The sequence below is a fragment of the Sphaeramia orbicularis genome, chromosome 19 (genome assembly GCF_902148855.1).
Source record: "Sphaeramia orbicularis chromosome 19, fSphaOr1.1, whole genome shotgun sequence".
In the NCBI taxonomy this organism is placed as follows: domain Eukaryota; kingdom Metazoa; phylum Chordata; class Actinopteri; order Kurtiformes; family Apogonidae; genus Sphaeramia; species Sphaeramia orbicularis.
In genome coordinates this window covers 51,444,676-51,459,475 of record NC_043975.1, presented here as the reverse complement: position 1 = coordinate 51,459,475, position 14,800 = coordinate 51,444,676, and the positions used below count along the sequence as shown (strand labels likewise).

At 39.6% G+C, this 14,800-nt stretch overlaps 1 pseudogene; it reads right to left on the bottom strand.

Moving 5' to 3' along the window:
* Nucleotides 1–727: 727 nt before the first annotated feature.
* Nucleotides 728–11,739, bottom strand: LOC115439489 (PI-PLC X domain-containing protein 1-like; annotated as a pseudogene).
* Nucleotides 11,740–14,800: the final 3,061 nt, after the last annotated feature.

Below are 14,800 nucleotides of genomic sequence, written 5' to 3'. Positions count from 1 at the left end.
ATGTTGAAAATCCATCTACTACTGCCCAAAGTCTACAATGAAAATCAGAAAAGCACTAGATTTGTCCCTCTTTCTAAAATCAGATACAGAATTACATCAGTAATAATAATGATAACAATAAATGTTCTTGTTGCATCTGCCAGAGGTGGGGCTATAATTCTTTAATATGCCTATAGTTTTTGTAAGGGTGAAAACATGGTGCAAAAGGGAAATAAATATAAAAAGAAACTTAGGCAAAATTCAGACAGCAGGTCTTCATGCACAATTCAGATTTTTGGTGAAATCTGATTTTTCTCTGTGCTCATTCATATTACACTTTAAATGTGACTTCTATCAGTTTTGAGTCTGAACTGAATGTGACCCTGAAGTGACCCACATGAGCAAAAGAGGTCCTGATGGAATACGTGACCACGCAGGCATGCACTGTGTTTATGGATGCAACACAGTGGAACGCAGAATTGTGACGTTTGTCGCATTTCAGTGATATAAAGGTCGGATAAAATGCAACCTGACCATTCAGGCTGAAGTCACATTCCAAATTATCAGATACGTATCAGGTTTAGGACCACATATGAAAGTGGCCTGGGTCGGATTTGACTAAACTGGCTTTGTGCTGTTCCAACTGTCTTTAACAGATTGGATACAGGTCACATATGGGCAAAAAAAAAAGGGATTTAGTCCACATTTGGCTGTAGTCTGAACCTGGCCTATGACGTAAACGTACATTTTAGGTATTTAGCTGGATGATCGTTGAGATGAAGTTGGCCTGTGTCACGAAATCTGACGCTACGATGTTCAGGTCCGTTATCTGAGCTTGTCTCTGCACCCACATCACCAGCTGTGGGAGGTTCTTCAGTGTGACCACGAAAAGGCTTTTCCAGCGTAAGATGTACTTGAGCGCACTGGCATTTTCCGGAAGAGTCAAGTTCAAGCCACAGGCGAAGAACTCTGAAAGTCATAAAGATAGAAGCGCTTACATTTACAGGATCTAGAACACATGCAGGCAGAACCCAGTCTACTGAACACACCACCTACTGTTAGACGGAGCAGTTTTCAGATCCTTGGACAGTTGTTTCTTTACTTTTGCAGGGTCCATAGTGTCGCCGTAGTAATATGGGATTTTACCCCGCAACTCAGGATGTGTCCGAACTTCTGCATCAGCGTCATATGACACGATGACATTTCTCTGGAGGTCCCAGCAGCGATTAAGTGTTGGAATGTCCTAAAGATTTGAATGCAGAATAATAATAATAATAATATGTTATATATAGACCATTATAAAGGGCTTCTAAAGGCTTTATAATTCTCATATTAATTAGGTGGTAACTACTCAATAAGTTCTCAGTAAACAGCAGTCATATAGATGCTTTTGAACACTGTTTGGCGGACTGCTGCTGTTAAATCTGTGCTTGTACAGATTAAATGTAAGAATAATAAACCCGTCGCTGCTGAATGAGGAGGTAAAACAGCGCACATTAGCAGGTGTCCGCATTTTTTCAAAAAGGGCACAGATTCACCACAATAATAGTCTATTTATGTGCAACATACATAAAATATGCCGGTCTTGCATGATTTCATAATCCCCACATTTTTTCACATAAAGTAGAAAAAATATTGTATTGTAACTTGATACAAGTAGTGATGTAATATGCGACGCACAACGTCATTGGCTGGCGCGTCCACAGAAGGTAAACTAACCGCGAACTGCAGAAAAAATCCTGCAAGGTGATGAAAATGCAGCTCATTTGCTGACAAAAATATCTGACAAAGACAGAGCAAACCAGTAGCAGATGTCCTACAGGAAAGCAGGTTCATACTATCTTACAGCCCATGCAACTGTACGCTGGAACATCAGAGAAAATCGATGCTGGAGCGACTTTTACAGCGTGAAACCTTTGAAAATGGTCTACGATCTATTAACATAAAGGCTCTAACAGCCTTGAAACAGATGGCCTGTTCTACGTGACTTTAGTGAAGCAGGTTCTTTTATTTTTGACACTTGTGACTCAGGAATGTTAAAGCCATGTTTGAGCCAGGCTTAGAAAAGCAGACCCAGCCCTTTGTGGGATGTAGTGTATGCTTACTGCTGTAGGTCTGTTTATCACAGGGTGTAATCAGACATTTTTCATTTAGTGGTCAGCCCTGTGATGAACTGGTCACATGTCCAGGATGAACCCCGCCTTCGCCCATCAGTGGCTGGGAGGCTCCAGTGACCCCCGAGACCCTCATGAGGATAAAGCCAGTTCAGATAATGAATGAATGAATGAAGGATTTCATAGCAGCCTAGTTAGAACAGGGTGTGGGAGAAGAATTTTTTTTTTTTTCTTTGAAACGCATGTTTTTCCAGTTCCTGCATAATTTCGCAACTTTGCACATTTTTTGCAGATTCCCACAATTTCAGCCTCATACAATCACATAAACCCCTGCATATCCGTCGCAGAATTAAAGATTTTGCCCACATTTCTTTGGAGGGACTGTATAACATATGTGTCATTATCTGAGTAAATGTACCGTTTTTAAGATGAGTTTTTGTCCAATAATCCCTTGATGAAGCTGATGAGATGGTTGTGGACTGTCCTGTTAAATCCTTTGAAGTGGGACAAAGCCAGGATGAGGATCTCCGTGGAGTGATTCTCTGCCCAGATATTTATGTCCCTCAGAGCAGACTGAATGAAATACAACAAAGTGATTGTCTGTTACAATTTACATAGAGAAGTCTGGATACTGTTAGGTGATCATTATAAAGGGCTTCTAAAGGCTTTATCATTCTCATATTAATTAGGTGGTAACTACTCAATAAGTTCTCAGTAAACAGCAGTCATATAGATTGTCATATCTGTCTGTTTTCTCTGCTTTTTTCTCTGCTTCTTTCTCTCTCTGACCTCTTACCCTGACACACCTCCTAATTATCATGATTCCATTCACCTGATGAGCGCACCTGCGTCTCATTAGGGGTGTGTATATATTCACTGCTCTGATGTCTGTCGTTGCCAGATTGTTTTCTATCCCGTGTGAAACTCTCCAGCGTTGTTCTTGCCTGATTCTCCGTGCCTGATCCTGTTCGTCCCTGACCTGTCCTGCCTACCCGTTGCCTGATCCCCTGCCTGATCTGTCTGCCTGGTTTTGCCTTCTTCGTCCGTGCCCTGGTACTCGACCTGCCTTTGCCCCTGACCACGTCTCTTCGTCCGCCGCCTGGTACTCGACCTGCCCTTCCTCCTAGACCACGTCTCTGACCGCCGCCTGGTATCGACCTGTTTCCGCCTCAGACCCTGTCTTCAGTCACTGCCCCTCTGGATTCTACGGTCTCTCCGGTTCCTGGATTATCTGCCTGTCCCCGACGCCCCCCTTTGCCTAACCCCTGTTGGTTTACTGAGACTGTGTTTGTGACTTTGTTTAAAACTGTGAACTGTAACATTGAACTCCTGCTAAGCTTCAGTAAAAGCTTTTCCAACTCTTACCTCAGTGTCGGTCTGCATCTGGGTTCCCGTTGTACCCGTTACATAGATGCTTTTGAACACTGATTCATGCTCACTGTTTGGCAGACTGCTGCTGTTAAATCTGTGCTTGTACAGATTAAATGTAAGAATAATAAACCTGTCGCTGCTGAATGAGGAGTACAGCTCAGGTGCAGCTTCCTGGTACTTTCCCTCTTCTATATATCTGCATTCTTCCTGGTGTTTTTGAACATTTACACCGCAGATGGTTCTACCCCTTTGTGAAACAGACTAGGGTGATAAGTTTACGGGGTATTTTTTACCTTCCTGTTCAGCCTGTTATCAGAGGAAATGTAAAACTAAACCTGTCATTGTAGAATGAGGATGAAGTAAAGCTCTGGTGCAGTGTCCTCATACTCTGAGTGTTCCATGTCACTACTGTTTCTGATGTTTATATTATATTATACACAAAGCACTTGTCCTCCTTCCTAAACTTATTACATAAAGTCTGGATACCATAATAACATGAGAGCGCAGGTGTCGAACATGCGTCCCAGGGGCCAAAGGGTCCAGTCCGGCCCTGGGATGAATTAGTGAAATGCAAAAATTACACTAAAATATTTACAATCCTTTTAGTTCAGGTTCCACATTCAGACTAATTCAATCTGCAGTGGGCAGGACCAGTCAGATACTATCAGAATAACAGAAATAATGACAACTCCAAATTCTTCTCTTTGTAAACATAAATATTTTCATGTATTTACACTAAAACAAAGTATAATTTTACAAAAAATGTGAATAACCTGAACAAATTTGAACAACCTGAAATGTCTTAAGAGAAGTAAGTACAATTTTAACACAATTCTGTCTGTTATTAAATGTTTTGTGTGTTTGTAGATCAGAGGTATTTTCTGTCAGACTGCAGTGGAAGCTCAGCTTCCCCTAAAATTACAAAAGTTAAATGCTCAAATCTGTTCAGTTGTTTTCATTTCATTGACTCCAAATGTGTTGGAACACGTTCATCTCTCAGACCAGTTGGTTCAGAATCAGTTTGATCCCAGATCAGTGGACTGGATGTTGTTCACTTCTCCTCCATTCCCGTGTCTGTGTTTGTTCATTCCATCTCTGCTCAGTGCATTTGTCCGTAGACGCTCAGCGTCCATGCACTTCAATGGGACTGAGTGGAACTGCTGGAAACTGACTCTAAACTGGACACTAATTGGATAAATGACACCATGTTGTCCCGTCCCCGGACGCTCGGCGTCTCTGGGGGTGAATGGAGCTGTGGGTGGAGCTCAGCCGGGCCGGATGCTGAGCTTCCACGTGCTGATTGGAGGATCAGTCCAAAGGCTGAATCCCATTTGATTGACAGCTGTTTTCAGATCTGCTCCTTCACTGACACAGTTCAGTTTAATACCGTCACACATTCTGCTGGGAAATCACAGAAACCAAATGAACTGTTCATTTACTGACCTGGAAGAAACACAACCACTGGACTAACTGGTTTCAACTTAACAGAATTTCAGCGTTTTCTTGTTTTCTTGGTACGATAAGGTCACTGAGCATTTTCTTAAAAAGGAACAGAGGGACGAATTTATGTTTAAATAACTGGACCATTTTTTTTATGTAAGCGACAATAAGCTTCCCCTGTCTGAAAGACGAACAGCCGCCACTGTTGGAGATCCACTGTGATCTGTCAGTTATAATGAACATGTGGAAATGATAAACTGAGGCAGAATAGGGTTAAAATTACACTTATTTGTTCAGTTTGTTCATGTTATTCACATCTTTTGAAAGGATAGTTTGTAGATTTAAACCTTTTCATGACGTAAATTTACTTTTTTTGCTCTAAAACATAGAGAAAAGTTTAGAATTGACATTATTTCTATATTATTCTGTTATTATTTTCCTGGTTCGGCCCACTGCAGATCAGATTGAGCTGAATGTGGAACTGAACTAACATGAGTTTGACAGCCCTGTATTAGATGATCATAATAAAGGGTTTATAAAGAGTTTATATTATCATATTAATTAGGTGGTATCTACATAAGAAGTTATGAGTAAACAAAGTAGTTTGTACATTTATTCATGCCCACTATTTGGCAGACTGCTGCTGTTAAATCTCTACTTGTTTGTTGCTCAGTATACTTGTTTCTTTATCCACTGACATGATGAAACAGTTACAAAGACTTTCCAACAGTTTAAAACTTGCAGAAAGTGTAAAATACATGACCAATTATTAAAAAAGTACCAACTTATATGATCCTCACAAAGCTCACAAAGCACTTGTACATTTTACAACCTAATCCTAAACTATACAAATGTCCATAATCCTTCAGTGTGTGTTGAGTGAATCCTGTTGAATCTAGGGTGACCAGGTGTCCTGCTTTGTGTGGGACTCCACAGCATTATGAGCATTTTTCTACATCCCACAAATTGAGATGATGTCCCACATTTGATTGGCTCTGTCTGTCCACAGTGCAGGTCAGTCACCTTTCTCCAAACATGACTTTCATTTTATAGCAGAGACAGCACTATCACCATTGGCTGTGTCCGCTGTCAATCAACCAACATACAGGTGGGGTCAGGAGTCTATCAACCTGTCACCTGTGTCCTCCTGAGCTCCGCCCACTGACACACAAAAAACAAAGGGAAAGACAGCGGCATGCAAATACTGGTGGAAATGAAGGAAACTGTGCACAAAAAAAGAAAATGCAGCTACAGAAAAGACATCGGTGAAAGCGGTGGGGGATGATGACAGGGGTATTCTGCGAACTATGTCCAACTTATTTCTTCATCGCACATGGAGGCGAGTACGACCTGAAGCCACACACTGTCTGTATGAGATGTTTGGGTAGATTTAATCCATATCCCCTTTAACTATTTTTAAGTTTGGAGTTTGAACTGAGAGACTTGAGGTGACAAAATATGCTTTTGTTAAGTACGTGGATATTTATTTTTTGACAAAATTCCACAAGATATTTCCTTTATCTTATTCTATTCTTATTACTGTGTTAGAATGTTAAATATTTGACTGTTGTGTGTTTGGATGTGCAAAGGTTTTAGGTCCCAGTAATGTTAGTTTGGCTGGAAGTAGAAACAGCTGTTCTAATGTTCTCAGTTCTGCCTTTTGTTTTATTGCACATAGATTCATTTACCTTCACTCTCAAAAACAGAGGTACCAGCTTGTACTTAAAGGGTACCATGCTTGTCTGTGGGGGTGTACTTTTTCAGACATTTCTTTCAAAATGGTCCATTTTTGTACCTTAAGTACTTTACATAGAAAGAAAACTCTCATATAGTTGATAATGCCATGATGTTTAAAGTTTGAACCGGTGGACCAATTGAGAAAAAAAAACCCAAAAAACGGCATAGGCAAACTACGACATCAAGACATGGAGGTGTGAATGAAAACTGGATCAAACAGAGATTATGGCAATAATCAGAGGTTCTAATAAGAGAAATAAATTATTAGGCTATTATCATTGAGCTAATTGGGCTGTTAAATTAAAACACAAATTATTATTAAATATAATACAGAGTAATTACAGTATGATATAATAAATAATGTGCTCAGCCTAATGTTTGAACTCTAGTTGGTCCTACTGTTCAGTTCTAGTCTAGAGCCTGTTCTCATGGTCTGCACACAGTTTGAATGCTGCAGGGTTCCTTAGAGTCCACATGTGGACTGGACAGAACTGTGGAGCCTTTTTCACAGTCTAAAGGGGACACTCTGGACTCCTACAGACCAATACTGTACTTTTGAGAGAACAGTCTGAAAAAATGGACTTATAGGAACAGAAATGTTCTGATCTCATACCTCTGTTTTTGAGGGTGTTTGAGGGTTAAGAACGTACTCAAATTAAAAAAAAAAAAAAATTACAATATTTGAAGCTTGAGCGTTCTTTTTCCACTTTTTACAAGCAGATTTTTTGTTTTGTTTTTACAAACAAAAAAAGTTGTTGAAACTTGTCAAAAAAAAGCAAAAATAAATGCCCACTGCAAAAATATGCATACTGTGTGCAACCAAATCAAACTGTTGTTCCTCATATTTCTAACCTGGACCATCACATGCACCTTGTTTAAACATCTACACTGTGTTCCAGCATTACGGTTACGTGTCCCACATTGTCCCACACAAACACACTCCTTGTCCCACATGTGGCTCATCAGCGCCTGGTCACCCTAGTTGAATCCTGTTGGTAAAGATGGAGCTACCGATACCTCAACATCAGTGACCGTGTACAGGCCGTGGTAGAAGTATGTCCTGGTCGGGTCGGGGTCATCTGGCTTATGTGCAACCCTCAGGTCCAGGAAACGAACCCCTGCATCCAGTTGTTCTGTGACGTTCACCTCCTACAACACACATCGCATCAGTAAAACAAACCCTGGGCTCCGTAGTCCATGTTGTTCTGACGGATTATCTACTACCTGTGTGGTGCCCCATTTTTTGACTATTTTGCGGACCCAACGGATTTTGCCAAATTTCGTCAGGATGGTAGGTCCTATTATTGCAGAGTTGATGTCCAAGTCATAACTCATAGTGTCATGGCTGCCTGGGAATGATTAAAAAAAACCACACATAAACCATTTGTCAGTAATATAATAATAATATTTTTTCTGTTCCTGGTACGTACAAGCATAGGCAGACACAAACTGTATTATTATTGAAACTTACTTTATGGATCTCCAGGGCAAAGTAAATTTTCTATCAGCTCAAGAAAATAAAAGAAATTAAGATTTTTTTCTTTTGTCAGTATTGACCCTTTGCACATTACGTCACGCTCTGTTCGCGCCGCAAACAAGCACCATGACGGACGGCGGAAGTGCCAGACTGCACACTGGACGGCAAACTGGCTAATATCGAATTTGATCTGAACGGAATAAAGTAATAAGGTAAAATTATAGGAACACTGATATATGAAGTGATGTGATTAAAATATGACCCAGCATGAATGTGTTTGGGATTGTGTGCTGTCCATGGTGCTGAATTACACATTCCTGTAAAGAATATGTGAGAAAACCCAGACCTGCGCTGTTGAACATAATAAAAATCATAATAAGACATCAAATTTGAAGTAGAAGGTATAAGAATAAAACAAAGAAGAATAACAGTGGGAACTGAATGTTAAAAACACTAACTGTCTGTCACCAAGTTCCTAACCCTACACAGCAAAAACTGGAGAGTGTAAATTTCAGGGTTAAACATTTGAGAGTCAGTTTTCACTCTCAAAGTGTAGTTTGAACTCACTGTGAGTTAAATGTGACTCAGAGTTGGGGTTAATGAAAAGAGTTCATCAAGCCTGTGGAAATTATCTCAGGACAAATGTTGTTTTGCGTCTCTCCAGTGTTAATTAGCCTGGCCCCTGCATTTCAGACCAGGTGAACCTGTGCAGTTTCTGTCAGACTGTCACTGTCAGAGAAAAAAGGAAAAACAAATGTTCTAAAAATGCATCAGCTGTCTCTGAATCATCCTGTTCACATTGAATTTGAACTCATTTTTAATGGATTCACTTTTTTATTATTCAAATTAACAGTACTATCAGAGTGAAAATTCAGTCAAATGAGTGTTATTTTTGTTCCTTTCATGGTGTTAATTTAACTCTGTTTGAGTTAAAGGTCAAACTCTGACAGTGTCAATAATAAATCCATATGGGTTCATTTAACTCAGGTGGGTCAGATTATGAAGGGCGGCTGTGGCTCAGTTGGTAGAGCGGGTCGTCCAAGGACCAAAGGGTTGGCGGTTCCAATCCTGGCTCTGACTATCCATGTGTCAAATGTCCTTGGGCAAGGCACTGATGTCACTGTATGAGTGTGTGTGAATGTGGGAATTGTAAAGCACTTTGGGCACCATGAAGGTGTAGAAAATGCACTATATAAGTTCAGTCCATTTATGAACTCTAGTGAGTGTTGGTAGTTAAATCAGTCAGTGTTAAGTTAACTCAGGTTTCTGAGTTAAAAAGCCAACTCTGGCATAGTGTTACATAATTAACTCCAATGAAAATGTTAATTTAACTCTGTAAAGAGTGGACCTATAGAAACTCTGAAAAAGAGTTAAAATCAACTCTGTGGGAGTTGATTCAACTCCAGTTTTTGCTGTGTAACAGTCTGTCACACACGTTCTGTCCATCAGCCTGATCCTCGTCACCCTGTGGACTCTGCATTATGTCCCTCCAGGTTTTGCGTTGTTTCTTCAGGTTTATTTTTCTGTTAATAAAACACTTTCCCTTCAGCGCCGTGCCTTTGAGTCCAGTCATTCACTCAGTCTTGGCAATTTGCAAATGACCCCCTCACAAATGGCACACAAATGCCGTACTACTGCCTATTATGAACACATTACATCAGTGTTTTTCAACCTTACGGGGGGTCGCCTGGAATTCAAATGGTTTCAGCTGAAATTTCTAGTAAATTGATAAAAATAAAAAACAATTACAAATAAAAAGTATAGGGTGAGTTGAAAGAGACAATCCCAATCCATAGCAGACAAACTGTGGTTGTGAAACTGCAGCACTGTGGTTCTGTTTCTGTGTCACATGTTCACTGTGGTCAGTTTCAGATGCTGCAGCTCTTTCATCATTCATAGTTTCAGTTCTTGTTTGTTCAGTATTAATTGTCCTCCTTGTAAATCCCAGCTGGACTGACTGGACAGATCCTGACCTTTAATCTACACCTGGATTTACTGCCTCTGTCCACAGTAATAGACATTATATAGACTAAATGTTGTCTGAAATTAACATTTATTTGCGAGATAGTATAGCAAACTATTACATGATCAGAAACAAATTAGTTTTGGCAAAAAAAAAAGTGTCTGTTTTTGAATGTCCTTCGGTCGCCAGATGTGATGTAAAATTGTGGTCAAGAGCCAAAAAAGGTTGGGAACAACTGCCTTACATCCACCTTAAGAACGCCGTGTGAATCTCTGTCTGTGTGTTCGTTCGAGTAAACACCATAAGTGGCCCCTAATAACTACATAATGTGTTCTTGTGATCTACTTGAAGCCACTGCAGGAACATGAATGGCGTCCTGATCCACGAACGTCGTGCGTTGTTCTTTGGTTGTTCATAAGGCATTTGTTAGGGCGCCCTACGAAAGGGGATTCTGTAGTGCGTTTGCAGAAAATCTTGCACAAGATCATCCACCTGGCTACAGACGGTCTACAAACTCTCCATTCTTATAAGGCCGCCTTGAGGAGGTCGTACGAAAAGGTCCATAAATCGTTCTCATGGTGTTCGTAGTTGTTCATAACGGCATTTGTGACTGAGCCGGTGCCCAAATTTCAGCCACTGTCAGACTTGTCTTTGTGTCAATGACTAGTGATGGGACTGTTGGTTCTTTGAAGGGAGTCATTCAATCAGGAGTCGTTCACTGAAAAGAGTCGTTCAACAGACTGGTTCTTTTATGTTTTGGCATTCTTTTGAAACACCAGTGTTTTCATGACTAAATCGGCTACATGTGATGATTGACATTCCATTTTAAAGGTGTTTAATTGGCGCAGCAGTAAATATTATCTTAGCGTAAAAAAGAATCGTTAGTTCAAATGTGTGGGTTAAATCCATGACATGAGAGGTGACATTAGACAAATGATGGAACTGGACCAAAAACATCCCAGTACATTATGTGGACTAGTCTGTAGAATAAAATTAAGAAAAATAAAACATTTTCTTATGAAATAACATTCTATTCTCCTCAAAACAAGAACAAGAAATGTGTGGAAACATACGGAAAAAAATGCACAAAACACAACAGTGATGAATCAGTGCAGTTACTTAAATACCTGAACTGGAGTCACATTCTCAGAACTAGAACAGTCTGTGTGGAAACAGACAAAAAATGCACAAAACACAAAAGCCATTTATCATTTATTTTTTCTGCTGGAACATTCTCCTCCTGCCCAATGTCTCCCCAGTGATGCTAACTGAGAGGCAATCAGACACTCCCTCCTTAAAAAAATAAAATAAATAAAAATAAAATAAAAAATGAACGGCTCTTTACAAAGACTCGGTTCCCATCGTTCATTTCAAAGAGCCGTTCAAAAGATTGGATTGGTTCGTGAATGTCACATCACTGTCAATGACATGAAGAGAAACCTGGAAAGAACCAACCGCTGTGACTGTTGAACTAAAGCTATAAAAGGGTTCAGCAAAAAGTCCGCAAGTAACTGCCAGTGATGCACATGCACATTCACCTTCATACCTGGTATGGCCAGATCCCACAGAGGAGCATGTTGACGTTCAGGCGGAAGCGTCGACATCCAGTCAATGACACCAACTTCTTTTTTCTGTGTGACTCCATCCTTAAATATCATCTTGAATCAAATACAGACACAAAGGCTAATGATGAACACTGTCACAAAAATACACGAGGTGAACAGTTTGAAGAAGTGCTTCTTACCGTTCCAAGACCAGTGTCTGCTGTCGCGTAGTTATTGATTAAATGGGATTCAAAGGAAAAGTGAAACGTCTGTCCAGGCTGTTTGTCTGGACGGTGCTGTCTTCAGACTGCTGCTCTGATTTCACCGCTGTGAAGCTTAAATAGTGAACAATGAAATATGAAGCATAGAAGGTGGTTTGACAAGTATTTTTTGTCCCCACAGTCTTCTTTAAGGGAAACTGTAATAATAGAAGTGTGTGTACCATCACTGTTTAAACAAGATTAATCAGCCTTTCCACATACTTTCACTACTCGACATATCAAATGAAAATATTTACAGGTTCAGCTGAATATAAAACCATGTGACAGCATCGTGGATACTGTGGTCTTAGTAACACTATATGACTGGCAGGTGAAAACTGGGTGGCTCTGAACTTTCACCCGTTGATGAACTTATCGAAGAGGTGAAGTCAGGGACAGGAAAAGGATGACAGGCACCAGAAGGCCTGGGAATCAAACCTGAAACCTCCACCTCTGTGGTGCATTATTCACCAGCTGGGTATGTACAGAGAGAGAGACAGAAAGGATTAGATCGTATCACTTTTGGGTGGTTTGGTTAACCCTTTAACCCAGGGCTGGCAAACTCATTTTCTTTCAGGGGCCACACCAGACCAGTACAATAACAACATGATAGCCAATAAACCATGACAACTCCAAATGGTTTTAGTGCAAAAAATTACATTCAATTATGCCAATATTTACGTTTACAAACTACCCAAACAAAAAGGATGTGAATAACCGGGAAAAAATGAAATTTGTAAAGAAAAATAAGTACAATTTTATCAATATTCTGCCTGGATTTATCATTTCTACATATGCATTACAGATCAGATCTACAAAGGCACAAAACATTTAGTAACAGGCAGAAAATTGTTAAACTTGCACTTAATTTTCTTTAGACATTTCAGGTTGTTCATATTTGTTCAGTTTATTCACATTTTATTGCTAAAGGATAGTTTGTTCATGTAAACATTTCCATAATTGAATGTTTTTGCACTAAATCAAAGAGAAAAAAAAATGAAGTTGTCATTTTTTTTATAGGTTATTATGATATTATTTTTGAGTTTGATGCCCTAACTTGCACTTTGCAAATTCATCCCGTGGGCCGGATAGGGATCTTTGGTGGGCCGGTTTAGGCCCCAGGATGCATGTTTGACGCCTGTGCTTTTACCCCTGATGTGTCTGTGGTGAGCGTTCTGAATGTACGAGTTATTTTAAATATTCAGAGGGAAAACATGATTGAAAACATTTGCAAATGTACTGATAGAATAGACCTTGTTCTTTCCATAAACATCTGAGCATGCTCAGTGCACCCCCCACCACCTGTGGAATGGGGGGTAAAACACAGAGCAGTGAGTGAAACCGACTCAACATAAAAATAGATGGTTTGGGCTTTTTTTTAAACTTTTCCTTGTGTTTTTTTGTTTTTACTGCTGTTTCCAGTGTGGTGATTTTCCTTTATTTTTTTGTTGAGTTTTTACTGAGTTTTGCCTGTGTACCTGCTTTATGGATGACACGACACAGACCTCTACTCTGACAATGTTTCAGTCCAGAAAACAGCTCTGGTTTCATCTGTGCATAGAACACAAAAAGGCTGTAAAAACCATCAGTGTTTGCTCTGATTTAGACGTTGTATTGTAGTGGATTCCCCCTGGAAAACCTGTTCTGTTATTTTCTTGTTGTGTACATTGTTTGTATACTCTACTCCATTCAGTAAAGATTTAATGAAAAAATAATAATAAAATAAAACTTCTGTGGGCCCATCATGTGATACCATCACAGATCTGAGGTCGGAGCAGTGCCTTGCATTATGGGCTGCTCACGAAAACGACACTGACTTCTGTTGTCGTTTGTAGTTTTACCCAAAATCGAAATTGAAAATTGAGTTTTTAGAGGAAAAAATCAGAATTTTATTTTTTGCCAAAATTGTGCAGCCCTAGTGTGAACCATGTGTAATTCTGCAGTGAAATGCTGTCTATTGTTTATTCCAGTGAAAAATTTTGTTTTCTTGCTGTAGGCAATTTAGTTCTCTCACTTCTTCTTCTTCTTCTTCTTCTTCTTCTTCTTACTCGTATACTTATATTACTTGGATATCATTGTTATGACTACTATTACTGTTATTACTTTATTTTAACTTTTATTCTGTGATTATTAAAGTATTTTACACACACACACACACACACACACACACACACACACACACATTGTGCATGAGACAGACCTCTACTCTGATAATGTTTCAGTCCAGGCTGAAAACAGTTCTGTTCAACTGTGCACAGAACAACTGAAAGGGATCTATCTGCACTCTTCTCTTTTACTTTACTTTAATTGATTATTATTTATGTTTTATTGATTATTACCTCCGCCAGGAGGTATTGTGATCGCTTTGCTTTGTGTGTGTGCATGTTTGTTTTTTGTTGCAAGATAACTCAAAAAGTTATGGATGGATTTTCATGAAATTTTCAGCAAATGTTGATACTGACACAAGGAAGAAATGATTAAACTTTGGTGGTGGTGGGGGGCAAGCCCGCCCCCCACCACCAAAGATTCTAACATGGCCCATGGGATGAATTTCCACAGTGTCTAAATTCCACAGTCCAGGCTGTGGAACTCATGTTAGTGTGGGTTCCACATCCAGACCAATCTGATCTACAGCCAAATAATAACAGCAGAAGAACCCACACAAAGAAGGACTGCAGATTTACTACTGGGTTAGATGGAAAAAAATATTACATTATGTCTGTAAATAAGGACAACTTCAAATGTTTGTCTTTGTTTTAGTGCAAAAAATCACATTAAATTGTGAAACTCTTTCCATTTCCAAACTCTCCTGCACCAATAAAATGTGACTAACCTGAACAAATGTGTCCAACCTGAAATGTCTGTATTAAATTCAGTCCAGTTTGAACTCTTTTCTTCCTGTTCCTCAGTGTTTA